Below are 27,632 nucleotides of genomic sequence, written 5' to 3'. Positions count from 1 at the left end.
CCAAGGAGACCTTATTGTGGCCTTTCAATACTTAAAGGGGGCTTATAAGAAACATGGGGACAAACTTTTTTGTAGGGCCTGTAGTGGTAGGACAAGGGATAATGGTTTTCAAACTAAAGGAGGGTAGCTTCAGACTAGATATAAGGAAGAAATTTTTTACAATGAGGGTGGTGAAACACTGGAGCAAGTTGCTTAGAGAGGTGGCAGAAGCCCCATCCCTGGAAGTGTTCAAGGTCAGGTTGGGCAGGGCTCTGAGCAACCTGATCTGGTTGAAGATGTCCCTGCTCATTGCAGAGGGTTAGACTAGATGACCTTTAAAGATCTCTTCCAACCCAAACCATTCTATGATTCTAATATCTCTATAGAGTCGCTTCCAGTGTCTGAAACTTTCTAGAGGAGTTGGATATACTAAGGTGGTAGAGGAAGAGAGGGTATATGTTTATCTGCAAACAGCTGTAGATCTTGCTAATCTAAATGTTTTTATAATCAGATATATCTTATTTTTTTAACCCCAACTATTTTTGACCACCAAAGGGACTAGACCCACTGTCTGTTTCTCTCCCATTGACTACCCTTCTGCCCACTGTGTGTTTTCCTCAACCTCAGTTATATCCTACTGCAATCTCATTTCCTGGAATCACTCCCCAAGCCGCAGCAACCATCTTGGGGCAGAGAACTGTTACTACTTTCATTTGCTTGAGCAGCTAGATTTCTTGCAGCAGGTGAGCTGGAGGGAGATATCGTGGATTTAGTCTTTGGGTCACTAGCAGAGAGAGGGGCATAATAGTTGCTTGAATATCATTAAGGTTAAGAATTGCTTTTATGTCAATGCTATAACATGAAGTACCACAAAGTACTGATAAGCAGGAGTGAAGCGAATGAGGAGGTTCATATAAATTAACATGATTTGAAGTGCTTTGAAGTCCATGGTTGGAACAGGAAACACACGCAGGCAGAAACTAGGCAAAATATAGAGATGCAGGAGAATAGAGACCACAACATAAAGAAGCTACCAGGGCAGGGTGAGAAGCAGCAAGAGAATTCCTTCCAGGAACCTTCTCCAGGGGAGCAGACCTGGACTTTCCCAATGTGCCAACTAGGCTCTGTAAGAAAGGAAAAAGTGAGTTGACCTATTCTTGGCTCAGAAAACAGGGAGCCCAAGGTTTCATTCTGTTAATAACATGGTTATTAGGGGACAGTGAAGTCCAGCGAGAGAATTCCTTCCCGGCACATTCTCCAGGGGAGCAGTGCCTTGACGTTTGCATTGAGCATTTGGGCCCCTTTTGAGTGCTAAAGCAAGGGGTCACTCTTCTCACCACAGAAAACAGGCAGCAGAACTTTTGTGGTGTCCTTCACATGGATACCAGGGCAGGGTGAGAACCAGAGAGAGAATTCCTTCATGGCACATTCTGTATGGGAGCAGTGCCTGGTCTTTCCCAATGTGCCAACTGGGCTCTGTAAGAGCGGGAAAGTGAGTCAACCTATTCCTGGCTCAGAAAACAGGGAGCCCAAGGTTTGGCTGTGTTAGCAACATGGCTACTAGGGGACAGTGAGATCCAGTGAGAGAATTCATTCCTGGCACCTTCTCCAGGGGAGCAGTGCCTGGACAGTCGCATTGAGCGTTTGGGCTCCTTTAGAGTACAAAAAGGAGGTGTCTATTTTCTTGCATCAGAAAGCAGAACTTTTCTTCAAATCACATGGCTACCAGGGCAGGGTGAGAAACAGCAAGAGAGTTCCTTTCTGACACCTTCTCCAGGGGGGGCAGTGCCTGGACAGTTCCAATGTGCTTTCGGGCTCCATGAGAGTGCAAAAGTGAGGGGTGACTTTTCCTCACCACAGAAAGCAGGTAGCAGAACTTTTGTGCTATCCCTCACATGGCTGCTAGGGCAGGGTGAGAACCAGCAAGAGAATTCCTTCCTGGTACATTCTCCAGGGGAACAGTGCCTAGACTATCCCAATGCGCAAACGGGGCTTTGTAAGAAAGGAAAGAGTGAGTTGACCTATTCTTGGCTCAGAAAAAAGGGAGGCCAAGGTTTGGTTCTGTTACTAACATGGTTAGTAGGGGACAGTGATAGCCACTGAGAGAATTCCTTCCTGGAACCTTCTCCAGGGGAGCAGTGCCTGGACAGCTCCAACGTGCTTTTGGGCTCCGTGAGAGTACAAAAGTGAGGAGTGACTTCTCACCACAGAAAGCAGGCAGCTGTCGCAACACAAGCAAGCTATCAGGCTGCAACAAGGCTTTACAGTCAGTCAGAATCTACTATCCATACTGTTTCTCCTTCCTCCAGAGGCAAGGCAAGGCAAGGCAAGGCAAAGCAAGGCAAAGCAGGGCAGGGCAGGGCAGGGCAAGGCAAGGCAAGGCAGGGAAAGGCAGGGCAGGGCAGGGCAGGGCAAGGCAAGGCAAGGCAAGGCAAGGCACCGCCCAGTTGGTCGAGCAAATCTTTCCCCCTGCCACCAGTTTCATCCCTAAAATTCTTCCCCCTTCCACCTGGACCATCCCAAATTCTTTCTCCTCCCCCCCAATGTCCATCTTTAGAATCTTTTCCTTTGCCTATGGTATGTACTTGTAGTCCTTCCCTGCAAACCTGACACTCTGTCCCTGAAATTCTTCCCCCAGGCCCCTAGTCCATCTGCAAGGTCCCTTCTCTCAGCCCCCCCAGGACCCCCCCTAAAATCTTTGCTCCCACCCCCAGCCCAGCCTTATAATCCTTCCCCTTGTCCTCAGTCCGTTCCTAAAATCATTCGCCTGCTCCCCTGCTCCATCCCTAAAGTAATTTTTCCAAAGCCTCCATTCCATCCCTAAAACCTGTCCCTCCTGCTCCCTTGGTCCACCCCTATAGTCCTTCCAATGAAATCCCCCAGTCAGTCCTGAAAATCCTTCCCCTTGCCCCCCGGTCCATCCCGAAAATCCTTCCGTTTGCCCTTGGTTCTTATCCCAACACCGCCACTCCACCCCTAAAATCTTTGCTCCTGTTCCCAGTCCATCTCAAAAATCCTTCCCCTTGTTCCCAGGCTGTCCCTAAATTCTTTCCCCCTGCCTCACCACTCCATCCCCAAAAGCCTGCCCCCCGCTCTAATCTTCCATCACTAATATCCTTCACCTTGACCACTGTCCATCCCTAAAGCCCTTCGCCTTTTTCCTGTTCCCTCCCCTAAACTCCTTCAATCCAAAGCCTCCAGTCTGTCCCTAAAATCCTTCCCCCCAATGCCCCTGTCTGTGCCACTAATCTTTGCTCCGCACCCCCAATCCAAACCTAAAAACATTCCTTGACCCTGGGGGTCCATCCCCAAGTCCTTTCCCCTCAGTCTCCCAGTAATCCTGAAAATCCTTTTTTTTTCCTTTTTTCCCACGCTCCTTCCCTATAGTCCTTCCCTCCAAAACCCCTGCTCCGTCCCTAAAGTCCTTCCCACCAACTTCCCCAGTCCATGCTCAAATCTTTCCCCCACAACCCCCCAGTCTAGCCATAAAATTGTTTCCCCAGACTCCACCCATCTGTCCCGAACTGCCTTCACCCCAGACCCCAGGCTTCATCCCTAAAACTCTCCAGTCTGTGCCTACAATCTTTCTCCCTGCCCCCTTGGTCCGTCCCTAGAATTCTACCTCTTGCCCACATGCCATCCCCATAGTCCTTCCCCGCAAGCCCCCAGTCCGTCCCGAAAATCCTTCCCCCAGACTCTGCCCATCTGTCCCAAACTTCCTTCCCCCTAAACCCCATAGTTCATCCTGAAAATCGTTTCCCTTGCTCCCCCTTCTCCGTGCTTAAAATCCTTCCCCTTGCCCATAGTCCTTCCCCCAACCCCCCCAGCCCATCCCTAAAATCTTTGCTCCCATCCCAATCCATCCCTTAAATCCTTCCCCTTGTCCCTGGGCCATCCCTAAAATCATTCCCCCTGCCTGCCTTGTCCATCCTTAAAAACCTTCCTTGACCCTCCCCCCCCCTTTCATTACCTAAAATCCTCCCCCTACTACAGTCCGTCCCTAAAATCCTTCCCCTCAAATGCCCCTGTTCTTTCCTAAAATACTTCCCCTTGCCCTTGGTGCATCCTTAATGTTTCCAAAGCCACCAGTCAGTCCCTAAAATCCTTCCCCTTGCCCCGAGGCCCATCCCTAAAATCCCTTCCACCAGACCCCCGCTGCATTCCTACTTTCCTCAACCCCCCCCGTGTCTGTCCTTATAATCATTTCACTTGCCCACAGTCCTTCTCCCCAACCCCTCCAGCCTGTCCATAAAATCTTTGCTCCCATCCCCAGTCCATCCCTAAAACCTTCCCCCTCCATCACCCCCCCCCTTTCTGTTCCTAAATTCTTTCCCCCTGCCCTCCCATGTTAGCCCCTAGAATCCTTCCCCCTGCTCTCCCGGTCATCCCTATAATGATTTCACTTGCCCCTCATCTGTCTCTAAACTCTTGTCCCCCACCCCTCGTGTGTCCCTAAAAACCTTCCTCAACCCCCCTGTTCATCCCTAAAATCCTTCCCCCCAAACATAAATCTGTCCTAAAATCTGTCCCCTTCCTCCTGCTCTATCCCTAAATTCCTTCTGACCAACCCCCCCACCCCCCCACCCCCATCCGTCCCTAAAATCTTTCTCCCTGTCCCCTCGGTCTGTCCCTAAATTCTTTACCCCCGCCTCCCCAGTCTGTCTATAGAACCCTTCACCCCATCCCCCTGGTCCTTCCCTAAATTCCTTCCCCCCAACCCGGCTAGTCTGCTCCTAAAATCCTTCCCCTTCTCTGCAGTCCATGCCTAAAATCCTTCCCTTGCACCCAGTCTGTCTCTAAAATCCTTTCCCTTGCCCATAGTCATTCCCCTCAACCCCCAGTCCATCCCTAAAATCTTTGCTCCTACCCCCCCAAACCTCCTCCCACCTCCTGTCTCCTCCCCTAAAATCCTTCCCTTTGCCCATAGTCTGTCTCTAAATTCCTTCCCCCCAAATCCCCACTCTGTCACTAAAAACCTTCATTGACTCCCCTGTGTCTTTCCCAAAATCTTCCCCCCCTACACCCGGTGCCAGTCCCATAAAAATCCTTCCCTTGTCCCCTGTCCACCCCTAAAATCCTTTCTCTTCTGCAAAGAGTCTCACAGTGTCCCACCACCAGGTCCTATGGGTACCCTCTGGGCAGCCACTCCCAGAAGCCCAGGGGTCTGTGCCCACCCTAGAACTGTCCAAGGACCATGCTGCCCCAACATCATTTTCTCCTGGCAGTAATTCAGATGTTTCTTTGTAGCCCAGAAGCTGACCCTCCCTCCCTTGACAAAGGGCCTATGTCCCCACGCACAGCTGCCACCCATGTTCTGCAAAACTGCCCCATCATACAAGCACCTCAGTGATGGGCTTTCCCCACTAGCATCCATCTCCTTGGCCTGTCCCCTGTCCATTCCTAAAATCCTTTCTGTCTCTGACATTACATCCATAAAGTCCTTCCACTCAAAACCCCTAGGTCGTCCTGAAAATCCTTCTTCCCACTGCCCTGTGTCCAGCCCTAAAATGTTTCCTCCTGCCCCTCATCCTTACTTAAAATCCTTCCCCTTGCTTCTCGTCCATCCATTCCCAAAGTCCTTTCCCCCAAACCTCCAGTCCATCCCTAAAAACCTTCCTCAGTCCCCCCATGTCTGTTCCTAAAATCCTTCCCCGAAACACCCCCAATCTGTCATGACCTGAGAGACTTCCTGCCTGCTACTTAGAGTGGGGAATCCACTTCACCAGTTGTGGGCCTGGGCGGTGCAGACCAACACAAGGACTCACAGTGCAATTAATATGATTACTTTAACACCATAAATCAATGCCTGCAAGCAAACCACTATCCCTATTAATATAATGGAGGCAGTGATCATATGCTGATCACCCTCGATAGTATTATATAAAAAGAACACACAGAAAGGTAAAAAGATAGACTACAGAGTTGATTAAAACATAGTAAGCTACAAGAAAATGAAATAAATAGACATACAACCTGCTCGGAGGGAAAGCGCAGTGTGACAATGCTTGGGAATCTCAGGCCAGCAGAAAGGGAGCTCCATCGAGCGCTCTCACAGTCGAGATTTTATACCCTTGCAGTCATGTAGGCTTTTTGTATGAGTAACTTCAATAAGCAAGACTTTTTTATCAGTTTAGCTACAACACAAAGGTGTTACAACACTGGATGTGTGCTCCCCCTGAGCCGATAGATAGTTTTTGTCTTTTGGGTTTTGTTCTCTTTGAGACGGAGGGTGTGAGTGAGGCAGTGTTATCCCATATACACAGTAGGGATCAAGGCCCTCAGAAAGGAGAAACTACCTGGCCTACGCCCAGTCCTGCTCCTGTCTAATGGCTTCAATGGCAGTTTCCCTTCTTCAGCATGCTTTTTTTTTTTTTTTCAAAGCACAGTCTGAATTTCATAGGTTGCAACTCCTTATCAGCTTGTCTTCTGTGGCCACAAGCTTCCTCACCTGAAGGCTTCTTTCTTAGATAACAGTGTTTTTTTCACCTTCTGTTCTTTGTCTCTCGTCCTTCCAAAGGCTGAATCCCTTAATTAGAAGTCCCTTCTTTCATCAATTTTGACAACTCTAGAGGGTCAGCTTGACCTACACTATGTGTTAAGCACATAAATGTTTAACATATAGCTAAACACTAAATCAGAGTTTAGCACTAAGTCAGAGTTCAATATTTTGTGAAACACTAAACAGAGTTTAGCACTAAATGAGAGTTCAATAAATCAGGATTTTAGACAACATAGACTCTGCTGCCTCCCTGTCCACCCCTGTGATCACTGCTTCAGTTTCTTTGGGTTTCCTTCCCCATTCTGTCATGGAGAAGCCAGATCCAGTAGACTTCTGAACACAGGGGGATTTCTCCTTTCAGGTCCGGTAGAGCTGAATGAGGTGGACACCTGGGAGGCTTGTCCTATCCCAGCCTGATGGATGTGGCAGCCGCTGTTCTTAGGTGTGTGTTGCTGCATTCCAAAGAGCCAGACACACAAACACACAGAGAGACTTACACAATTAATGTGAAGGGCAAAACAGATTGACATAGACAAAGCAATACCTTTACAAGCACCCATGTAGATGTAACCACTGCTTACATAAATATGAATGCAGTCCAGTCTTTTTCTGCATTGCCAGATGATCAGGATTGCATGTTTACTAGTGAAACATAAACACACCTTCACTCCCTAGATTCATAAGCACAGCATGTTCATATATTCCTCAAATAACAGTATGAAACTAGGGCTTGAAGTCAAGCTCCTTACCCAGTCATTGGTGCAAACCTTGGATCTTTCTAGATCCATGTTTCCTGGGTCATGAGAGTCCAGTTTCAAGTTCACTAGTGCATTGTATAAAAGTGCACAAGGATCCCATCAGGAGCCAGCCTAAGACATTCTGTGTTTCAAACTGCTTTACCCAAGACCTCTAGCCCCCAATGACCTGTGTTCCCTTCTTCCAGTGTACCCTCTCCCTCCTCCCTGAACAGGCAGAATTTCAGCCCTTTTCAGAGACTCTTTCCCTTTGTGCCTGACTTGTCTGCCTGCAGCCTGCCTCATTTTGCAGGTGCTAGGTGTGGAAGTCTTTGCCTTGCACAGCAGACTGAATTGGACTGAAGCATAGTTGGCTGTGAAAACTGAAAAACTTTATATCAAGAACTAAGTCAACTTGAGCATTTGTGTGCATTCAGAGGGGCGTGGACAGGACAGAGCAGGCCTTTGACACCGAGGCTGCCTTTGCATCAGCAGGCATTGCCCCAGAAGGAAATGGTGGTGGTACACTGCAGCCTGTCCTGGATCCTGTTCATCCTGCTGCTCCAACCTTTTTTTCCCCTTAGAACCTGCAGGAGCTCCTGCACCCGAGTAAAGGATTCCACCAGCTTCTGGACTGGAAACGGGCAAGAGCTAAGCCTGCCTGATTGTGTTGGTATTGGCCTTGGTATCTGAACAGGGGTTGAGGTGGTGACAAAATGACTCTATGCCTGTGCTGTTGGAGTAGCCCTTACTGCTGGGTGCAGTCCCATCTGAACTAGGATCCAGTTGTGTGATCTGAGTGCTGAGTGGAGGTGTAGACTCCAGGCTGCCTTTCTCTCGCACAACTTTTCCTCAGCTGCTCACACCAACAAGCCAGGAATAGTCAGCACTGTTATCTTCGCACACAAGAGGAACACTGCTGTCACCCTGCAGCAGCGAAGAGAGGATGAAGGGGTTGTTGGGTGGCCACCATTAGCACTCTGGCTGGCTCCTCCTCTCTCACAGCACCTGCCAGAGCTGTATGCACTGCAAAAAAAGGCTCTGTAGAACTTTTTTCTGGGAAGGGGTTGTGGGCCTGTAAGGTAGGGCTCGCTCTCATCTTTGCACGGTGATCCTGGATGTGTGGAAGACAGATGTTCCAGGCTTGGGATCTGGAGCCATGGGCTTCCAAGAGCACTAGATGGGCTTTCTGGGCAGAGTCCCAGGCCTCTGGGACAAGAGGGACAGGAGGGGCACTGGGCAAGGGCCTGCTGATGGGGAAGGGGAGGTAAGTCCCAACAGCAGTGGGGATCTGCAAGTGGGAGGGTGACTAGCCAGGAAAAGCATGTGCCAGGGTATGTTTGGGTGGTTGTAGCAGGGCTGTCTGTGCTGCTGGGGCTTTACTTGTAGCATGCTCCTACCTGGCAGGTGTCAATATCACACTGTGGACAGCCAGCACACATGTTGCGGGTGTGGATGTCCCCTCTGTACCACTCGCCGCTGTTACAGATGTTGACATCAATGAGGCAGACCTTGGCCTCCTGCAGCACATATGCTGATCCTCCAGCTGTGAGCACAGAAAGGAATTAACACCCAGATGCTCTTTGCCAGTTCTTCTCCCCTGTCTGGATGAACCCCTTCCCCTGGGTTTGGCTTTGCATCTTGAGAGGCGTTGTACTGGTGTCTCCCTTCTGCCTTGCTCTGGGTAAATGGGTCAAGCCCATCTCTCCAGAGGCATATAATCCCACAGCCTGACTCTGGCCTTCGCCTCTGCTGTCAGGAAGTGCAACCTGTCTCCCCAAGTGTGCCAAGCTTGCACTCAGGACACAAGTACTTTTTGGGAACTCACATCTTGCAGCCCTGGAACCTCAGCCCCTGATGTAGCAGGCTGTCAGCTCTGACACTCTCAGTGAGGCTTTGGACACACAGGCAAACTGTACATAGTCATTGCACTGGACAGGCTGGTCCAGTTCCAGCAACACAATGTCATTCCTCTGCGTGATATTACTGTAGCATTTGTGAACAAATAGTTGCTTGATGTTGCGCATCTGGGCCTCAGACCCCAGCTGAATCAACTGGGTGGCACCAATCACCATGTGCCACATCATGATGTGCCTGGAAGGCAGATGGAGAGAGGGGTCAGAGGGAGCAGAGCCATGTGCTTCAGTAGCCCAGCAGTTCTGCCTTCTGCTTCACAAGGGAGAGAGGAAAGCAGCACTAGGGAGTGTGTGACTGCTCTAGCATGCCTTAGGCTCAAGGAATGTCAAGCTGGAGGCTTGTGGCATGAGTCCAGCCTTCTATGAGCAGTGTCTCAGCTGGGCTCTGGAGTGCCCAGGCATTGGGTGTACTGCAAGGAAACAGGATGGGAGTAGCATGTAATGCTGCAGACAGGGCACCTGCTAGTGTTGTGGGGATATCCCCATTCCCTGGTCTACCTTACCTGGACTCGATGAAGCAGTGGGCTGCTGTGAGGAACCACTGTGGGCTGATGAAGGACCCTCCACATATATGACCTGTGCCAATTTGCCAAGGATCCTGGATGCTGATGATCCAGGGCCAGGCCCCTGGCTGGGCAGCTGTGCCACTCATGATGCACAACATGCTGTAGTGAAAAGCTATGGGCTGGAGCCCACAGGTCCCTCTGTAAACAGAAACTCATTACTGTCCTGCTCAATGACTTGCACCATTCTGGCTGAAGGTCAGCCATCTTCCCTCCCCACAAGGTGTTGCGTGGCCAACAGGTCTGGGGAACCCTGTGGGGCATGCATCCGTCATCCCCTCATTTCTACTTTAGCCCAGTAGATGAATTGCGCCAACAGCCTGCATACTGGCAAGGAACTGAGCCTCCCACACAGTGTTTGGCAACCTGTGATGTGGTCATGGGGGATATGCAGACACCCTCCAGTGAACCCCATAAGGGTTGCTCAAGCTCCCTCCCAGAGCCTCGGGCCATTTACCCACAGCTGTCCCATGTGCCATGTGCAGGACAGCACATGGCCAGCAGGATGAGGCAGAACAAACCCATCACTGCCAGTGACACAGGGCAGCTGCAAGAAAGAGGACTTGTCACCACCAGTGCAGATGCTGATGTAGTACCCACAGTAGTCATGTTGCCTAGGGTGCCCTTGGCCCCGGGGCTGATGTCACAGAGTTGCTGGTTCCAGGTGCAGGGCATAGTGGTCTCTTGGGGGAGGGGGGGGGCAACATGAGGGGTTTCAAGCAGGAGGGGAGGCAGAAGCTGGGATCAGGCACCCCAAACAGAGCCCTGCTGAATGTGCTACTTGTGGGATGAGCATGTGCAGGCCCCATGGCAGGCAGCACTGGCTCTGAGCTCTGCCTGCTAACTGCTCACAGGAAAAAAGCAAACGTGGCATCACAGCTTCTTTAGGATGTTCAGTGCCGCCCTGCTCTCTGCAGCAATTTGCTGCCAGGTCCTTCCCAATAAACATTTACCAGAGAACCTAACTACTACAGGCAGTATACGCGTGTTACAGATCTGCTAATAAGTTAGAATTAATTGACTTTATTTGATTTTATAAAATAATTTGGAATAAGAAATATATTTTAATGAAACTTGTAGTTGCACAGCAAAAGCTGCTATTAAATCCTTTGTACAGCCCTGTACCAAGGCCAGAAGAATGGGCTAGAATCATTGTTTAAAACTTAGGTAATAAATTTAGGGTTTGAAAGGTTTCTTTGTATTTGACTAGTCTTCTGTATGTAGAAAGTGTATTGAAATGTCAGAATATAGAATTAATGGGAACTGGGGAGAGTCGACTGGAACAACTTGTAGTTACCTGCCAAGAAACCGTGAACTTTAGTAAAAGGTAATTCCAGCAGGGGGAGATCGCGACCACCGACTCATATACCACCTACCCAAATTGTACCCCAGACCCATTTCTGGACCTTTCTAATTTTTACTGTGCAGAATCATATATGGGAGGAGAGTATGCTAATGATTTCTGGGAAATACTATGATTATGCATGGATACTTAATGAATATGATGAATAGGTTCTATATATGGTGTATGATTTTGAAGCTTGGTGTGCGTTGATCGTGAGAGGACTCACTCACGCACCTGGCTGTCAATAAAGAAGTGTCTGCTTATCTGCATCACATTGGTGTTGATAAGTTCTTCATTCCAAGATTTCGGTAACATGCGTGTCTGGGTGTTGAAGAGCTAATCCTTTTACGGCCACAGCCAATAAGCAGTGATGTGCAAGCCAAACAAGCCAAGCATACCCAAGCAGTTTTAACCTTTCTCCACAAAGCACAGCAAAACACAGGTGCAGCACAGTCCACACTGGCTATATCAGCCACAACAACACCCTCTGGCAGGCTTTGTGTCCTTGCTGTCTGTGAGTTAGATTGCTGTTCTGGACCAATGCTGACAAAGGCAGTTGTGGCACCTGGTACACGTGGCCAAGGATATGCAATTTGAAGCTCTAGACAGAGAAGGATGCTCCTGCTCTAAAGCTCCACATGCCATCATTGCCCACGGCTTTGGTAAATCCCGTATCAGCCTCATCTTATAGTATGCCCAGCCACAGAAGCCAGCTATGTGCATTGCATTTGCTGAGCAGGGTTAGGTCCCTGGAGGGTAGAGGGCAGTGGCTTGAAGAATGGCAGCCTCAAAGCTTGTGAAAGGTGCAGGAGCTGCCTGCTGCCATCCTGGCTTGTGTGGATAGACGTAAGGCACACAGCTAAGTGAGCAACCTGGTCCCTAGGATGAGCAGGCAGGCTCTGTCTGAAAGTGGAAGACATGCTCTGAAGGCCCTTGAGGTGTAGCACGACTTCATAGGCACCAGCACTGGGACCCAAACAAACTGGACTCAAGGTTGCTTTTTTTTTTGAAAAATGACTTGAAGTTCGTGCCTCTTACCATAACCATCTTACCAAACCCTTGCATTAACTTTAGAATTCAGTTTTCATCTCTATCTGCATTAACTTTTGTGCTGCCTGATTATATTGCGAGAGACATAACCTACAACTTTATGATTCTCAATGTCAATTCAAACGTAAAGGTCCTTCTTGCCTGACAGTCCATTCTGGCGATGCGGTGAGGAGACTGAGGCATGGACTCCTGAATTTGACCAGAAGACCCTTTATTAGTCCAAAATCTACACTTATATAATCTCTTTTTTTGATCACACGCAACATACTAAAATATCATTGGTTAATCAATACTGTTCACACACTTCTTGGCTACATATAATTGGTTAATTACTAAGTTCCAAACACACTGAACTTGTTACATTTGTTTTTCCTATTTTCTTTCTTATCTCTGCAAGTTTCATGTTCTCAGCCAGCTGCCGACATGGCATCGCACATCCGCTCCAGCCTCGCTTCATATCCCGTTTGTCTTCTGGACGTCCAGCCAACCTTATCTTATTCTCTTTCTTCTTTTAGCCTTCAAGGCCCTTCACAGGCATCATGGCCTCCAGCACCTGCTATAAAGATCTCTACAATTCCCCCTTATTTATTTTAAACAGAAACAACATATAGTACAGGTTAAACTGCTTTTGAATCACAGATCTTATACAATTCAACATACAGGGAACAACCATCAATATAGCTACAATTACCAATAACAACATTCCTCCGCATACTATAAGCTCCTGCGGCCATCCAGTGATTCCCCATGACTTAAAAAGATTCCTCAACCAAATTCTCAATAGTTCATGCTATAAGTCCTTTGACATGTCCTTCAATTTTTGTAACTGACTGTGCATCTCCTCTGAATGGTCCGAAAGGTTCATACAACACATTCCTTAGTGCTGTTCACTATAGGCTACTCTCTACTGTTCATGCTGTTTCCTTATCTTCTAGAGGTGAGATCACATTCCTCCTTTCTTTCTGTCTCACCCAGGTTTCTTCTCATACTCCCTCAAAGTTATTTACCTCTTTGCTGCAGGATCACAGCTGCACATAGTCAAAGCAAGGCCACAGCTGCACATTATCAATGTTAAAACAACCCACTGTCTCCATTCTGTACAATTTCCCCTTTTTGTTTTTTTTTTGTGGTTTTTTTTTTCCAAAAGGTTGCTTTAACACGTTATGGACTGTTCATTCCTTTTTTTTTTATCATCACTTAATTACCAGTTTTAGCCTTATTTTACGTGTACATTTGTACATTTCAATCAGGTTCACAAAATGCAAAACTTTTGTTATCAGCGCATTTCATACAGAGGTCAACTTATAGGTTTATGATTATTTATAAGAACATGCAATAAGCTATGGAAATTTTATGAAAATATTTTATCAGAAACTTCTAATCAAATAAATGAGCATGAGAAATTGTGTTTAACTTGTAAATTCTATATATAAGCTGTTAAGAAACATTTTCTATCCTAAAAAAAAAAGATAAAACCTACTTAAAAGCTCTTGAAATCTTGCACTTGGGCGAGTGTTCCACTGTGCCTCCATTCTAAAGCATGGAAGTGGAAATTGTGTAGAACAAAGTTTTACTTTAAATAATTGTTCAACTGTTATTACTGCTTTTTAAAGAACCTGAAAGCATACAATGAAAACTTAGAATTAAACAAACAGCTGAACGGACACCTTTAGATTGTTACTGGAATTAAATGTAGAAGTTAACTATAGAAGTTTCTCAAAATGTTCTGGTTGCTTTGTGTTGGTTGTTGTTTTTTATAGATATAGATATATAACTATACACAAACAGGGAAATAAAAAAGTTGCTTAAAAAAAAGGAAAGATAATAGTATACAGTATTTATAGCTTAGTCACCTTTTTTTTTCTTGTGAAACCAGAGACACTTTACTGTAACAGAGAAGCCCATATTTATATCTTTTTTATGCAAAGAGAAACACTTTTACCATAACAGAGAAGCCCCTATTTACATCTCTGAGCCCGGACACAAACCGTAGCTGTATGCACCACCAGGCTCAGGGCAGAAACCATTCAAGCAGTTACATAGCTATATATCACTACAAGCATGCAGACACCTATTTATCACTACAGAACCATGTTCATCTTTCCTACTCTCCTTCACAATACCTAGCTGTTCTCTCATCTCTTGTTAGGTCAAATATTCTCCATCTTCGTCTCCTATATCTCTCTTCAGACATTCTCTATCCTCCTCTTTTTTGATTGTTAATTGCGACAAGGCAAAGGTTATATGTGTGTAGCTGGGTGACCATGACCTGATTTATGTTACGATCAACTAAACACTGAATACAGGAAAAAAGACATGGGAGATATAAGGCAAACATCAATAAGGTGGTTAAGATAATTGTAATAAATCCTGTAATACTTTTGATCCACGGCCCAAAGTTTCCCAGCCGTGAGAAGAGACCAAAGGCATCCCGCCCCTGGCTCTGCTGCAGATCTTTGTTTAAGGCTTTTAAGTTTTGTATGCTTTTGTGGATTGATTCAGAGTGGTCACTCAGATTCACGTAACAAATCCTATCAAAGTCTTCACACTCATGTCCCTGTGCTAATAATAAAAATCAATAACAACTCGGTTCTGTAGCAACATATGACAGCCAGAATCACCATCTGTTAATAAGCCAGAAAAAAAATAATATTTATAGTATTACTTTGTTTAGCAAGCTAGCAGCCTAATTTACTAAGCAAGTTAAGAGCGTGTACTATTCTTACAGAAGAGATTAGAGAAGCAAAAAAAAATGTGTTATGCTGCATCCAGAACTCAACCTGAGTTACAGTCTGCTGTGAGTTCTGCGTTATAATCATTTGACAGATGTTGGGGTTGCGATTGTGAAAATTGCACGTTTACAATTTTCATTGGCATTATCATAGCTAGTTGTTTTAAAAGCAACCCTTGAGCTTCCTCATGCTCGACTTGTTGTTGCAAAATATTCTGAAGCTGATCAATCAAGTTAGTATTAAAGTTAGTGACTCTCTAGGACCCTGCAAGACTGTGGCAAGACTCCCGCATCCGGACTGCCTTAATAGCCATCTCCTTCATTTGCAAATAGTTGTCCCTGGGATACCCTGCTTGAGTCACAGAATCGGCACAATTATTTTCTCCAGCCAACTGCTCATAGTTAACAGCAATTCCCCGATTAAGGTTTTCAATCAAGGCCACTACACATAGCTCACAAAAATCAGATAACCACATCATAGACTGCATCAGAGTTAGTACTATACAAAGCAATGACTTCCAATCATGCAGTGTGAGTGTATAAGGCTCTGCCATCACTTCAAGAAGGGACATAGCACATGTATTATGAATCCTCCCTTCTTGCACTGCTTTGCTTAACTCTTCAGCAGCCTCATATTGCACAGGCTGCCACTCTGGAGGTTGATTTGTCTGACAAAATACTGAACATGCCATAGCGACTCCCAAATCCCCTTGCTTAAGCGCTTCCCACTTGCATTCCTGCCACCAGTCCCTCAGACCCCCTTTCACCCTCCCCAAAAATACAGTCAATGCATTGCGGGGGGAGGGGTGGGAGTGGTGGTGGGAGGAAAAAGGTCTAGCTCCCTTTTCCGGCTCTATAGGACCTGGATCAAAAGGTTTATCAGTGTCAATGGAATCATTGCCCGAGTTGTTCTGTTCTCGTGCTTGGTCCTGTGCTGTGAGGGTTGCTGCAATCAGTGACAGGAGCTTTGAGGGCAGAAGAAGTGTGGATGGAGTTGCCATCATTGACAGTGTGTTGAGAAGAGTTGCGCTGTCGGTGGAATTTACAGCCTCCCCTGGTGCAGCACTGTTAGTAGAATTAGTCCACACTTGGCAAAGAGTAGTCAGAATTTGCCACCAAGATGCTAAATGCATTCCTGACGTGGAGTCCCCCTCTGCGGCAGCATCATACAATCGTCTGCTGACCGACCGCTTGCCTGGCAGGAATTTGCAAAGTGTCATCAGGTGGAAAGTCCAGCACTTTGTCACAGATCCATTCTAACAGAGTCACTAGCTGCAGACCCATCATCACATTCTCTAATAAAGTTTGTGTAAAAGGAGAATATAGTCCATTCTGCATAACCGTTTTCTATAGTTCCTTAATCATTTCCCAGTGAAACGGCTGATATTGGCCTGGGTGTCTATCTTGTAATATTACGGGAAACGTGTGCATTCCCTCTTTCATACTTTCTAAGTGCACTCTCCTCCACCCATCTTTAATCTGTCTCCCGATATAATTTTCATTATCAATACTACTTTCCTTATTAGCACTATGCCGCACCAGTTGCTTCTGCCTTACTCTCAAGTGTCCCTTTTTTAATTGCAAATCCTCCAACCATAAATTTAACAAATTTTCATCTTGACTATCATCATCTGAGTCCACTAACTCCGCTCCTGCTAGTTCATCAGAAACATGCTCAGTTGCAGCCTCAGCTGTGCTCTCATTCGGTTCCATCTGCTGAGCAACATATTGATTTGTTACAGTGGCTTCCTGCCCCTTCTCAGTCTCTGACCAAGCCTCCTTAGCAATAGCTGCAAGCTGTTTTTCTGCACGCATCTCTTTCAAAGTCTCAAACACTAATCTTCAAGTAGTCATAATTTGAGTAGCAGTTAAATCTCCTCGAGATGCCTTTTCCCAAATTTGCTCTGCTGCTGACGCCAACATTTTAATATCAAATATTCATGTTAAGGTAGCTGGGGTGCCTTAGCTCTTTAACCAGGCTACCAACAGTCTCAGATTACTTTTGTCATACACAACTTCTGTTTTTTGCAAAATATGCTGAAACATCCTCAATATACTTTTTTCCTCTGCAGACATATGGGATCCCAGTTTCTAAATTTTCTTAAAATTTTTAAGGTCTCTAAACCATCGCGGCTGCTCACCCTGCCTACCTGCCTGCCTGCCTCGGCGCGTACAGGTCTCTAAACCGTCGCGGCTGCTCATCCTGCCTGCCTACCTTGGCGCGGACAGGTCTCTCAACCGTCGCGGCTGCTCGCCCTGCCTGCCTGCCTGCCTGCCTGAGCGAGTACAGGTCTCTAAACCATCACTGCTGATCGCCCGGCCTGCCTGTCTGCTAGCCTCGACACGGACAGGTCTCTAAACCGTCGCGGCTGCTCACCCTGCCTGCCTGCGTGCCTGCCTGGGCGAGTACAGGTCTCTAAACCGTCGCGGATGCTCGCCCTGCCTGCTTGCCCTGCCTGCCTGCCTGCCTCGGCACGTACAGGTCTCTAAACCGTGGCGGCTGCTCGCCCTGCCTGCTTGCCCTGCCTGCCTGCCTGCCTCGGCACGTACAGGTCTCTAAACCGTGGCGGCTGCTCGCCCTGCCTGCCTGCCTGCCTGCCTGCCTCGGCGCGCACAGGTGTCTAAACCATCGCGGCTGCTCGCCCTGCCTGCCTGCCTGCCTGCCTTTCTGCCTGGGCGAGTACAGTTCTCTAAACCGTCGCAGCTTCTCGCCCTGCCTGCCTCCCTGCCTGCCTCGAAGCGTACAAGTCTCTTAACCGTCATGGCTGCTCACCCTGCCTGCCTGCCTGCCTGCCTGCCTCGGCGCATACAGGTCTCTAAACGTCGCAGATGCTCGCCCTGCCTGCCCGGGCAAGTATAGGTCTCTAGACCGTCGAGGCTGCTCGCCCTGCCTGCCTGCCTGCCTGCCTGTCTGGGTGAAGTACAGGTCTCTAAACCGTCACAGCTGCTCGCCCTGCCTGCCTGCCTGCCTGCCTGCCTGCCTCAGCGAGTACAGATATCTAAACCACCGCAGCTTCTCGCCCTGCCTGCCTCCCTGCCTGCCTTGGCGAGTACAGGTCTCTAGACAGTCGCGGCTGCTCGCCCTGCCTGCCTTCATGCCTGCCTGCCTCAGCGCATACAGGTCTCTAAACAGTCGCAGCTGTTCGCCCTGCCTTCCTGCCTGCCTGCCTGCCTGCCTTGGCGCCCACAGGTGTCTAAACAGTCGCATCTGCTCGCCCTGCCTGCCTGCCTTTCTGCCTGACTACCTCGGCGGGTACAGGTCTCTAAACTGTTGAGGCTGCTCGCCCTGCCTACCTGCCTGCCTGCCTGCCTGGGCGAGTACACGTCTCCAAACCATGGCAGCTGTTTGCCTGCCTGCCTGGGCGAGTACATCTCTACAAACAATAGCGGCTGCTATCCTACCTGCCTGCCTGCCTGGGCGCGTACACCTCTCCAAAGCGTGGTGGCTGCTCACCTGCCTTCTTGCCTGCCTGGGTGAGTACACGTCTCCAAAGCGTGGCGGCTGCTTGCCTGCCTGCCGGCCTGGGCGAGTGCACATCTCCAAACCATGGCGGCTGCTTGCCTGCCTCCCTGCCTGCCTGCCTGGGCGAGTACACGTCTCCAAACCATCTCGCGGATGCTCGCCTGCCTTCCTGCCTGCCTGCCTGCCTAGGCGACTACACATCTCCAAACGGTTGCAACTTTTCGCCTGCCTGCCTGCCTACCTGGGCGAGTACACCTCTGCAAACCGTGGCGGCTGCTCACCTGCCTGCCTGCCTGCCTGGGCGAGTACACGTCTCCAAACCATGGCGGCTGCTTGCCTGCCTCCCTGCCTGCCTGGGCGCGTACACCTCTCCAAAGCGTGGAGGATCCTCGCTTGCCTGCCTACCTGCCTGCCTGGGCGAGTACACCTCTGAAAACCGTGGAGGCTGCTCACCTGCCTGCCTGCCTGCCTGGGCGAGTACACGTCTCCAAACTGTGGCAGCTGCTCGCCTGCCTGACTGCCTTCCTGGGTGAGTGCACCTCTCCAAACCGTGGCGGCTGCTCGCCTGCCTGCCTGCCTGCCTGGGCGAGTGCACCTCTTTAAAGCATGGCGGCTGCTCGTCTGCCTGCCTGCCTGCCTGCCTGGGCGAGTACACATCTCCAAACCATCGCGGCTGCTCGCCTGCCTTCCTGCCTGCCTATGTGGGCGAGTACACATCTCCAAACCGTCCTGCCTACTCACCTGCCTGCCTGCCTGCCTCGGCAAGTACACCTCTGAAACCGTGGCAGCTGCTCGCCTGCCTGCCTGCCTGCCTAGGCAAGTGTACGTCTCCAAACCGTTTCGGCTGCTCGCCTGCCTGCCTGCCTGCCTGCCTGGGCGAGTATACGTCTCCAAACCGTGGCGCCTGCTCAAATGCCTGCCTGCCTGCCTGCCTGGGCGAGTACACATCTCCAAACTGTCCTGCCTGCTCGCCTGCCTGCCTGCCTGCCTGGGCGATTACGCCTCTCCAAACCATCGCGGCTGCTCGCCTACCTGCCTGCCTGCCTCCCTGCCTGCCTGGGTGATTTCACATCTCCAAAGCATGGCAGCTTCTCTCCTGCCTGCCTGCCTGGGCAAGTACACATCTCCAAACCGTGGTGGCTGCTTGCCTGCCTCACTGCCTGCCTGCCTGGGCGAGTACATGTCTCCAAAGAGTGGCGGCTGCTCGCCTGCCTGCCTGCCTGGGCGAGTACACGTCTCTAAACAGTGGCGGCTGCTCGCCTCCCTGCCTTCATGCCTAGGCAAGTACACCTCTGCAAACCGTGGTGGCTGCTCGCCTGCCTGCCTGCCTGCCTGGGCGAGTACATGTCTCCAAACCTTGGCAGATATTCGCCTTCCTGCCTGGGCGAGTACATGTCTCCAAACCGTGGAGGCTGCTCGCCTGCCTGCCTGCCTGCCTGCGCAGGTACAGATCTCCAAACCATCCTGCCTGCTCGCCTGCCTGCCTCCTTGACTGGGCAAGTACACGTCTCCAAACCGTGGCGGCTGCTCGCCTGCCTGCCTGCCTGCTCACCTGCCTGCCTGGGTGAGTACACGTCTCCAAACGGTCGCACCTTTTCACCTGCCTTCCTGTCTACCTGGGCGAGTACACCTTTCCGAAGCGTGGCAGCTCCTCGCCTGCCTGTCTGCCTACCTGCCTGCCTGCCTGGGCGAGTACACGTCTCCAAACCGTCGCGGCTGCTCACCTGCCTGCCTGCCTGCCTGCCTAGGCGAGTACATGTCTCCAAACGGTCGCACCTTTTCTCCTGCCTGCCTGCCTGCCTGGGCGAGCACACATCTCCAAACCGTGGCAGCGACTCGCCCGCCTGCCTGCCTTCCTAGGCAAGTACACCTCTGCAAACCTTGGCGGCTGCTCGCCTACCTGCCCGCCTGCCTGGGCGAGTACACATCTCCAAACCGTCCTGCCTGCTCGCCTGCCTACCTGCCTACCTGGGCGAATACACATCTCCAAACCGTCACGGCTGCTCGCCTGCCTGCCTGCCTGCCTTCCTGGGTGAGTACAAGTCTCCAAAGCGTGGCAACTGCTCGCCTGCCTGCCTGCATGGGCGAGTACACCTCTCCAAAGCGTGGCGGCTTCTCGCCTCCCTGCCTGCCTGGGTGAGCACAAGTCTCCAAAGCGTGGCAACTGCTCGCCTGCCTCCCTGCCTGCATGCCTGGGCGAGTACACGTCTCCAAAGTGTGGCGGCTGCTCGCCTGCCTGCCTGCCTGCCTGGGCGAGTACACGTCTCCAAACCGTCGCAGATGCTCGCCTGCCTCCCTGCCTGCCTAGGCGAGTATACGTCTCTAAACCGTGGCGGGTGCTCGCCTCCCTGCCTTCATGCTTAGGCAAGTACACCTCTGCAAGCCGTGGTGGCTGCTCGCCTGCCTGCCTGCCTGCCTGGGCGACTACACGTCTCTAAACCGTGGCGGCTGCTCGCCTCCCTGCCTTCATGCCTAGGCAAGTACACCTCTGCAAACCGTGGTGGCTGCTCGCCTGCCTGCCTGCCTGCCTGGGCGAGTACATGTCTCCAAACCTTGGCAGATATTCGCCTTCCTGCCTGGGCGAGTACACGTCTCCAAACCGTGGAGGCTGCTCGCCTGCCTGCCTGCCTGCCTGCCTGCGCGGGTACAGATCTCCAAACCATCCTGCCTGCTCGCCTGCCTGCCTGCCTGCCTGGGCGCGTACACCTCTGCAAAGCGTGTCAGCTGCTCGCCTGCCTGCCTGCCTGGGAGAGTACACATCTCCAAAGTGTCGCGGATGCTCGCCTGCCTTCCTGCCTGCCTAGGCGACTACACATCTCCAAACGGTTGCACCTTTTCGCCTGCCTGCCTGCCTACCTGGGCGAGTACACTTCTGCAAACCGTGGAGGCTGCTCACCTGCCTGCCTGCCTGCCTGGGCGAGTACACGTCTCCAAACTGTGGCAGCTGCACGCCTGCCTGACTGCCTTCCTGGGTGAGTGCACCTCTCCAAACCGTGGCGGCTGCTCGCCTGCCTGCCAGGGTGAGTGCACCTCTTTAAAGCATGGCGGCTGCTCGTCTGCCTGCCTGCCTGCCTGCCTGGGCGAGTACACATCTCCAAACCATCGCGGCTGCTGGCCTGCCTTCCTGCCTGCCTATGTGGGCGAGTACACATCTCCAAACCGTCCTGCCTGCTCACCTGCCTGCCTGCCTGCCTCGGCAAGTACACCTCTGAAACCGTGGCAGCTGCTCGCCTGCCTGCCTGCCTGCCTAGGCAAGTATACGTCTCCAAACCGTTTCGGCTGCTCGCCTGCCTGCCTGCCTGCCTGGGCGAGTATACGTCTCCAAACCGTGGCGCCTGCTCAAATGCCTGCCTGCCTGCCTGCCTGGGCGAGTACACATCTCCAAACTGTCCTGCCTGCTCGCCTGCCTTCCTGCCTGCCTGCCTGCCTGGGCGAGTACACCTCCAAACCATTGCGGCTGCTCGCCTGCCTGCCTTCCTGCCTGCCTGACTGGGTGAGCACACGTCTCCAAAGCGTGGCGGATGCTCGCCTGCCTGCCTGCCTGGGCGAGTACAGGTCTCCAAACCGTGGTGCCTGCTCGCCTGCCTGCCTGCCTGCCTAGGCTAGTACAGGTCTCCAAACGGTCTCACCTTTTCGCCTTCCAGCCTGTCTACCTGGGTGAGTACAACTTTCCAAAGCGTGGCGGCTCGTCGCCTTCCTGCCTGCCTACCTGCCTGCCTGCCTGAGTGAGTATACGTCTCTAAACCTTGGCAGCTATTCACCTGCCTGCATAGGCGAGTACACATCTCCAAACCATCCTGCCTGCTCGCCTGCCTGCCTGCCTGCCTGCCTGGGTGATTACACGTCTCCAAAGGATGGCAGCTTCTCTCCTGCCTGCCTGGGCAAGTACACGTCTCCAAACCGTGGCAGCTGCTCGCCTGCCTGCCTGCCTGCCTGGGCGAGTACACATCTCCAAACCGTCGCAGATGCTCGCCTGCCTGCCTGCCTGCCTAGGCGAGTACACGTCTCTAAACCGTGGCGGGTGCTCGCCTCCCTGCCTTCATGCCTAGGCAAGTACACCTCTGCAAGCCGTGGTGGCTGCTCGCCTGCCTGCCTGCCTGCCTGCCTGGGCAAGTACACGTCTCCAAACCGTGGCAGCTGCTCGCCTGCCTGCCTGCCTGCCTGCGCAGGTACAGATCTCCAAACCATCCTGCCTGCTCACCTGCCTGCCTGCTTGACTGGGCGAGTACACTTCTCCAAACCGTGGCGGCTGCTCGCCTGCCTGCCTGCCTGCCTGCCTGGGTGAGTACACGTCTCCAAACAGTCGCACCTTTTCACCTGCCTTCCTGTCTACCTGGGCGAGTACACCTTTCCGAAGCGTGGCAGCTCCTCGCCTGCCTGCCTGCCTACCTGCCTGCCGGCCTGGGCGAGTACACATCTCCAAACCGTCGCGGCTGCTCGCCTGCCTGCCTGCCTGCCTGCCTAGGCGAGTACATGTCTCCAAACGGTCGCACCTTTTCTCCTGCCTGCCTGCCTGCCTGGGCGAGCACACATCTCCAAACCGTGGCAGCGACTCGCCCACCTGCCTGCCTTCCTAGGCAAGTACACCTCTGCAAACCTTGGCGGCTGCTCGCCTACCTGCCCGCCTGCCTGGGCGAGTACACATCTCCAAACCATCCTGCCTGCTCGCCTTCCTACCTGCCTACCTGGGCAAATACACATCTCCAAACCATCACGGCTGCTCGCCTGCCTGCCTGACTGCCTTCCTGGGTGAGTACAAGTCTCCAAAGCGTGGCAACTGCTCGCCTGCCTGCCTGCCTGGGCGAGTACACCTCTCCAAAGCGTGGCGGCTTCTCGCCTCCCTGCCTGCCTGGGTGAGTACAAGTCTCCAAAGCGTGGCAACTGCTCGCCTGCCTCCCTGCCTGCATGCCTGGGCGAGTACACGTGTCCAAAGTGTGGCGGCTGCTCGCCTTCCTGCCTGCCTAGGCGAGTACACGTTGCCAAACCGTCGCAGATGCTTGCCTGCCTGCCTGCCTGCCTGGGCGAGTACACCTCTCTAAACTGTTGCGGCTGCTCGCCTGCCTGCCAGCCTACCTGCCTGGGTGAGTACACGTCTCCATAGCATGGCGGCTGCTCGCCTGCCTGCCTGCCTGTCTCCCTGGGCGAGTACACCTCTGCAAACCGTGGTGGCTGCTCGCCTGCCTGCCTGCCTGCCTGGGTGAGTACAACTCACCAAACCGTCGTGGCTGCTCACGTGCCTGCCTGCCTGCCTGCCTGGGCGAGTACACCTCTCCAAACCATCGCAGCTGCTCCCCTGCCTGCCTTCCTGCCTGCCTAGGCGAGTACACGTCTCCAAACCGTGGCGGCTCCTCGCCTGCCTGCCTGCCTGCCTAGGCAAGTACACCTCTGCAAACCGTGGCAGCTGCTCGCCTGCCTGCCTGCCTGTCTGCCTGCCTGGGCGAGTCTATGTCTTTAAACCGTGGCGGCTGCTCGCCTGCCTGCCTGCATGCCTAGGCAAGTACACCTCTGCAAATCTTGGCTGCTGCTCGCCTGCCTACCTCCTTGCCTAGGCAAGTACACATCTCCAAACCATGGCAGCTGCTCGCCTTCCTGCCTGCCTGCCTGCCTGGGCGAGTACACGTCTCAAAAGTGTTGCGGCTGCTCGCCTGCTTGCTTGCCTGGGCGAGTACACGTCTCAAAACCATTGCAGCTGCTCGCCTGCCTACCGGCCTGCCTGACTGGGCAAATACACATCTCCAAACCGTCCTACCTGCTCGCCTGCCTGCCTGCCTGCCTGAGCGAGTCCACGTTCCCAAACCGTGGCAGCTGCTCGCCTGCCTGCCTGCCTGCCTGCCTGCCTGGGTGAGTACACCTCTGTAAACCGTGGTGGCTGCTCACCTTCCTGCCTTCCTGCCCAGTCGAGTACACGTCTCCAAACCGTGGTGGCTGCTCGCCTGCCTGCCTGCCTGGCTAGGCGAGTACACGTCTCCAAATGGTCGTACATTTTAGCCGGCCGGCCTGCCTACCAGGGTGCGTAAACCTCTCCAAAGCGTGGCGGATGCTCACCTGCCTGCCTGCCTACCTGCCTGCTTAGGCTAGTACACCTCTGCAAACCATTGCGGTTTCCCGCCTGCCTGCTTCCTGCCTGCCTGCCTGGGCGAGTACACGTCTTCAAATCCGTGGCAGCTGCTCGCCTGCCTGCCTGCCTGCCTGGGCGTGTACACGTCTTTAAAGCATGGCGGCTGCTCGTCTGCCTGCCTGCCTGCCTGCCTGCCTGCCTGGGAGAGTACACATCTCCAAACCGTCCTGCCTGCTCGACTGCCTGCCTGCCTGCCTGGGCGAGTACACCTCTCCAAACAGTCGTGTCTGATCGCAAGCCTTCGTCCCTGACTGCCTGGGTGAGTACACCTCTCCAAAGCGTGGCGGCTGCTCGTCTGCCTGCCTGACTTCCTGCCTAGGCGAGTACACCTTTTCAAACCGTGGCGGATACTCGCCTGCCTGCCTGGGTGAGTACACATCTCCAAACCGTGGGAGACTGCTCGCCTGCCTCCTGCCTGCCTGGGCGAGTACACCTTTTCAAACCGTGGCGGCTGCTCGACTGCTTTCCTGCCTGCCTGGGTGAGTACACCTTTTCAAACTGTGGCGGCTGCTCGACTGCCTGCCTGCCTGCCTGGGTGAGTACACATCTCCAAACCGTGGCGGCTGCTCGCCTGCCTGCCTGTCTGCCTGGGCGAGTACACCTTTTCAAACCGTGGCGGCTGCTCGCCTGCCTGCCTACCTGCCTGGGCGAGTACACGTTTCCAAACCGTGGCGGCTGCTCACCTGCCTGCCCGCCTGGGCGAGTACACGTTTCCAAACCGTGGCGGCTGCTCGCCTGCCTGCCTTCCTGCCTGCCTGGGCGAGTACACGTCTCCAAACTGTGGCGGCTGTTCACCTGCCTACCTGGGCGAGTACAAGCCTCCAAAGCATGGCAGATGCTCGCCTGCCTGCCTGCCTGCCTGCCTGGGTGAGTACAGGTCTCCAAACCATGGCAGCTGCTTGCCTGCCTGCCTGCCTACCTGGGCGAGTACACCTCTCCAAAGCGTGGCAGATGCTCGCCTGCCTGCCTGCCTGACTGGGCTTGTACATGTCTCCAAACAATAGCGGCTGCTCACCTGCCTGCCTGTTTGCCTGGGCGAGTACACATCTCCAAACCGTCCTGCCTGCTCGCCTGCCTGCCTGCCTGCCTGGGCGAGTACAGCTCTCCATACCATCGCGACTGCTCGCCTGCCTGCCTGCCTGCCTTTCTGGGTGAGTACATGTCTCCAAAGCGTGACGGCTGCTTGCCTGCCTGCTTGCCTGCCTGCCTGGTATAGTAAATCTCTCCAAATAATAGCGGCTGCTATCCTTCCTGCCTGACTGCCTGGGTGAGTACACGTCTCCAAACCGTGGTGGTTGCTTGCCTGCCTCCCTGCTTCTTGCCTGGATGAGCACACGTTTCCAAACCGTGGTGGCTGCTCGCCTGCCTGCCTACATGCCTTGGCGATTACACGTCTCCAAACCATGGCTGCTGCTCGCCTGCCTTCCTGCCTGCCTGCCTGCCTGGGCTAGTACATGTCTCCAAAACGTGGTGGCTGCTCGCCTGCCTTCCTGCCTGCCTGGGCGAGTACACGTCTCCTAACCGTTGCGGCTGCTCGCCTGCCTGCCTGCCTGGGCGAGTACACGTCTCTAAACAGTGGCGGCTGCTCGCCTCCCTGCCTTCATGCCTAGGCAAGTACACCTCTGCAAACCGTGGTGGCTGCTCGCCTGCCTGCCTGCCTGCCTGGGCGAGTACATGTCTCCAAACCTTGGCAGATATTCGCCTTCCTGCCTGGGCGAGTACATGTCTCCAAACCGTGGAGGCTGCTCGCCTGCCTGCCTGCCTGCCTGCGCAGGTACAGATCTCCAAACCATCCTGCCTGCTCGCCTGCCTGCCTCCTTGACTGGGCAAGTACACGTCTCCAAACCGTGGCGGCTGCTCGCCTGCCTGCCTGCCTGCTCACCTGCCTGCCTGGGTGAGTACACGTCTCCAAACGGTCGCACCTTTTCACCTGCCTTCCTGTCTACCTGGGCGAGTACACCTTTCCGAAGCGTGGCAGCTCCTCGCCTGCCTGTCTGCCTACCTGCCTGCCTGCCTGGGCGAGTACACGTCTCCAAACCGTCGCGGCTGCTCACCTGCCTGCCTGCCTGCCTGCCTAGGCGAGTACATGTCTCCAAACGGTCGCACCTTTTCGCTTGCCTGCCTGCCTGCCTGGGCGAGCACACATCTCCAAACCGTGGCAGCGACTCGCCCGCCTGCCTGCCTTCCTAGGCAAGTACACCTCTGCAAACCTTGGCGGCTGCTCGCCTACCTGCCCGCCTGCCTGGGCGAGTACACATCTCCAAACCGTCCTGCCTGCTCGCCTGCCTACCTGCCTACCTGGGCGAATACACATCTCCAAACCGTCACGGCTGCTCGCCTGCCTGCCTGCCTGCCTTCCTGGGTGAGTACAAGTCTCCAAAGCGTGGCAACTGCTCGCCTGCCTGCCTGCATGGGCGAGTACACCTCTCCAAAGCGTGGCGGCTTCTCGCCTCCCTGCCTGCCTGGGTGAGCACAAGTCTCCAAAGCGTGGCAACTGCTCGCCTGCCTCCCTGCCTGCATGCCTGGGCGAGTACACGTCTCCAAAGTGTGGCGGCTGCTCGCCTGCCTGCCTGCCTGCCTGGGCGAGTACACGTCTCCAAACCGTCGCAGATGCTCGCCTGCCTCCCTGCCTGCCTAGGCGAGTATACGTCTCTAAACCGTGGCGGGTGCTCGCCTCCCTGCCTTCATGCTTAGGCAAGTACACCTCTGCAAGCCGTGGTGGCTGCTCGCCTGCCTGCCTGCCTGCCTGGGCGACTACACGTCTCTAAACCGTGGCGGCTGCTCGCCTCCCTGCCTTCATGCCTAGGCAAGTACACCTCTGCAAACCGTGGTGGCTGCTCGCCTGCCTGCCTGCCTGCCTGGGCGAGTACATGTCTCCAAACCTTGGCAGATATTCGCCTTCCTGCCTGGGCGAGTACACGTCTCCAAACCGTGGAGGCTGCTCGCCTGCCTGCCTGCCTGCCTGCCTGCGCGGGTACAGATCTCCAAACCATCCTGCCTGCTCGCCTGCCTGCCTGCCTGCCTGGGCGCGTACACCTCTGCAAAGCGTGTCAGCTGCTCGCCTGCCTGCCTGCCTGGGAGAGTACACATCTCCAAAGTGTCGCGGATGCTCGCCTGCCTTCCTGCCTGCCTAGGCGACTACACATCTCCAAACGGTTGCACCTTTTCGCCTGCCTGCCTGCCTACCTGGGCGAGTACACTTCTGCAAACCGTGGAGGCTGCTCACCTGCCTGC

The 27,632-nt window shown here is 53.1% G+C and overlaps 1 pseudogene; it reads right to left on the bottom strand.

Annotated features, from left to right (window-relative positions):
* Nucleotides 1–7,700: 7,700 nt before the first annotated feature.
* Nucleotides 7,701–10,366, bottom strand: LOC129783065 (acrosin-like; annotated as a pseudogene).
* Between the last annotated feature and the right edge of the window lie 17,266 nt (nt 10,367–27,632).

This window comes from Falco peregrinus, chromosome W (genome assembly GCF_023634155.1).
Source record: "Falco peregrinus isolate bFalPer1 chromosome W, bFalPer1.pri, whole genome shotgun sequence".
Classification (NCBI taxonomy): Eukaryota; Metazoa; Chordata; class Aves; order Falconiformes; family Falconidae; genus Falco; species Falco peregrinus.
The sequence above is the reverse complement of the archived record's forward strand: the minus strand, read 5'-3'. Positions and strand labels throughout refer to the sequence as shown.